The sequence below is a fragment of the Nicotiana attenuata genome, unplaced genomic scaffold (genome assembly GCF_001879085.1).
Source record: "Nicotiana attenuata strain UT unplaced genomic scaffold, NIATTr2, whole genome shotgun sequence".
In the NCBI taxonomy this organism is placed as follows: domain Eukaryota; kingdom Viridiplantae; phylum Streptophyta; class Magnoliopsida; order Solanales; family Solanaceae; genus Nicotiana; species Nicotiana attenuata.
In genome coordinates, this window is record NW_017674068.1 from 96,429 (window position 1) to 100,265 (window position 3,837).

Genomic DNA, 3,837 nt, shown 5'->3' on the forward strand with positions numbered 1-3,837 from the left:
AAGGTAAACAATCTCCAATATGTTATGTCAGTAAATCATTATTAGATGCGGAGACACGGTATCCTCAATTAGAAAAGCTTGCACTTGCACTAATCATGGCATCTAGAAAGCCAAGGCCTTATTTTCAATGTCATCCCATTATCCTAGTAACTGCTTATCCATTACGCAACATATTACACAAGCATGAGTTGTCTGGTAGGTTAGCTAAATGGGCTATAGAACTAAGTGAATATGATATCACATACCAACCCAGAACCGCGATAAAATCTCAAGTATTAGCAGATTTTTTAGCTGATTTTAGCCAAGGAATGCAATTAGAAGCGGAAAAAGAATTACAGGTGTTTAACGGGTCTAATCCAGGAATTTGGACCTTATTTACTGATGGCTCATCTAACGTAAAGGGAGCAGGTTTAGGAATTGTTTTGGTGCCACCTACGGGTGAAACTATTCGTCAAGCCATAAAATGCCATTCTATAACTAACAGTGAGGCAGAGTATGAAGCTGTGATTGCAGGTTTGGAACTGGCACGAGAACTTGGCATTAATCAAATTGTAATCAAAAGCGATTCGCAGCTCGCGGTTAACCAAATGCTGGGGACTTATACAGCCAGGGAGGCACGAATGCAGCAATATTTGGAAAAGGTACGGGATTTAATTAGACAATTTCAAACCTGGAAAGTCACACAGATATCGAGAGATGAAAATGTCGAAGCAGACGCCCTAACTAATCTCGTATCTGCGGCAGATGTGGCGAGCAATGAAAATGCTTCTGTAATTCATTTGTTTCATTCAGTACTTGATCCAGACAAAAATGAGGTAAATTTCAATAACTTAACCTGGGATTGGAGAAACGAGATTGTCGCTTTTTTGCAGTATGGTACCGTCCCCGAAGACAAGAGAAAAGCTCACGTACTTCGGAAAAAGGCTGCTCGATATTGTTTAATGCAGGGTAATCTTTATCGAAAAATGTTCGGTGGCCCCTTAGCAAGGTGCCCCGGGCCTTCTCAAACGGAATATGTGATGAGAGAAATACACGAGGGGCATTGTGGAAATCACGCAGGGGGAAGGTCGCTGGTAAGAACCATGATTAGAGCAGGCTATTATTGGCCTAAAATGGAAGAGGAAGCGGAGAACTTCGTGACTAAATGTGATAAGTGCCAAAGATATGGTAACAACATGCATAGACCTGCGGAGCTGTTACATCCGGTCATTACACCGTGGCCTTTTATGAAATGGGGAATGGATATCGTGGGTCCACTACCGCAAGCAAAAGGGCAGGTAAAATTCCTACTTATACTCACTGACTATTTCACTAAATGGGTAGAAGCAGGAGCATTTAAACAGGTACGGGAAAAGGAAGTCAGAGATTTCATCTAGCGAAATATCATATGTCGATTTGGTGTACCAAAGGAAATCGTGTGTGATAACGGCCCACAATTTATAGGCGCTCAAATCACAAAATTTTTACAAAGCTGGCAAATCAAAAGGATTACGTCCACGNATTGTGACTTTAAGTGCAAACAACAAGTAGACAAGTAAGAGTTTCACATATGAGGGGGTTTTCACATAATTGTTGCAAGTAATTAAAGTTAAGAAAAAGCTGAAATTTGGAAAAAGCATTTTTTGAAATTCAGAAGGTATTAAATAAACAAGTAAAGGGAAGGGGGTCCTAGGTTTATAAAAAATATGGATCACCCCACACAACACCCGGTAACCGCTTATACACGTGGTGTTATCGCGTGGTCATCATATCCATATCTACCCTTTCCCACCCCGTTAAGGTATTAAATGCGGAATGGTCTCGTTTCACTTATTGCATGCTATTACCCGCCCCAATCCTATCAGTCCCGTAGGATTTGGGACTACTAATCCTAAAGGGAAGGGGTGTGAGGTTTCATAGTTTTAAAAGGACAAAAATCTAAGGCGACAATCAAAACACATATGTAGCAGATATAGGGAGAAGCACATAACAGATAGAAAGGCTCAAACAAACCTCCTTAAAACCAAAGAGAAGCATATAGTTTAGCATGTCTTACACGTACTGCTTAGGGTCTGATTAAACTTAAGAGTTGTGGCAGACTGATCTATTACATATTTTAGATAAGAAATCCAAATCAGGCCTGCCTGCTTGCTGTAGCTAAAAATCTGATTTAGTTTACAAGTTTGTCCTAAGGCTTTCCTAAGCGTTAAACAAAACCTATAGGCATGATATCCATTAGTTTCAGAAAAGAAGTATGTTGATTTAAGAAAAAGTTTTCAGTTAACCAGGAAAGGCGAGTTTTGGTAAAAGAGCATAAATTCTGCAGACGTTAAGCATTATCGTTGTTGGTTTTAGACCTATAAGCGAATGAACAATTCAGGTTTGGTCGATAGTTCCTATAGACATGCTTTCTAGGCGTTATTGACTTTAAACACTTTTTACAGGCGTAGTAAGAGTACAGAAATCCTATGGGCATGATATCTGAATGCTGTTAGTTTTTAATCCTATAAACAGGTTTGCCTAGTGACCAATGCATATGCAGGATTTAGATTTCTGGTTAACTTACAGACATGGTATCTATATGTGATAATGCAGAATTCCTTATAGACATGGTATCTACATGGATGCAGAAGTGCAGAAAATCCTATGAGTAGGATATCTATATGGATGCAGACGTGCAAGGCTGTAAGCAGGATACATGAATACTGAAGTGTAGTAATTCCTTATGAGCATGATATCTACCCCTTTGCATGTATGGTTACCCTTCCCTTTTCACTAATCAACCCAGAAGTTTATTACAAAATTATTACAGTCCAAAAAATAAAATAAAGAAACTACGTGAGAAAAATTAAAATTACAACCAAGGAGAGCCTGATCCAGACTTCCTGTCTGAAGCATGAAGTAAACCAACTCCCAAGATCGAGATCCAAAGCCTTTCTCTCGTTTGGGATGTGTCAGAGTTCCCTAAGAGCCTCAAATGGACTCCGGGCAGTGCTCACACCCAAATACATTGCAGGATTGGGTCATAGTGCAGTGTGGAAGGGCCAGCCCTCAAGTGTCCAAGTTCAGAGGGAACTCAAGGTCCCAAGGCAAGGCTTACAGGAGGGGGCAGAACTTAGAAGCTAAGAGTGAGTGTAAGTGCAGAGAGGGAATTTTAAAAGGGGAAAAGGGGAGTGGCAAAGACAGGCTAGTGGGCATACCTAGCAATAGGAAATGTTGGCACACCCCACCAGCCTGTTAGAACACATTGTTTTGGGAGTTAGGATCCCCAAAGGGATCAAGTCCAAACATGAACAATAACTTGCATGTTGCCATGTTCTGAACTACAACTCAAAGCACATAGAGGGAAACAGGGGTGCAGGGATTCACAGCAGAAACAGATGAAAGGAAATTAACATGCTAGTTGACATTTAACTCCATATAGACAGTAAAGTAGACATGGATGTAAAGGCTGTAAGTAAACACATTGGGATGATGCTGAAACCAAAACTAGAACATACCAGTCTCAAAGAAACAAGCAAAAGAAAGCAGTATTCTTGTAAAGCCAAAGTGCAGACAAGAAGCAAGAATACTCCAAGTATGAGTTTTGTGAGATTGTAAGTGTGAAGTCTGAAGTGTGTGTGTGTGTCGAAAGTGCAAAAGCGTCGTGCCCCTTTTATAGTGTAGAAAGCAAGCAGAAATAGGTAAGAAAATAGTTTGAAAATCAATTACACAAGGTTTCCCTTTAATTAAGGGATTCTAATTTCAAACGGGTTAAACTAATTGAGGAAAAGTATTAATCAAACACTTTTTTGAAAGCAGTACAAGAGGGGTAAATACATAGAGGTTTATTTAAGGACAACGTCTTGACAGTACACG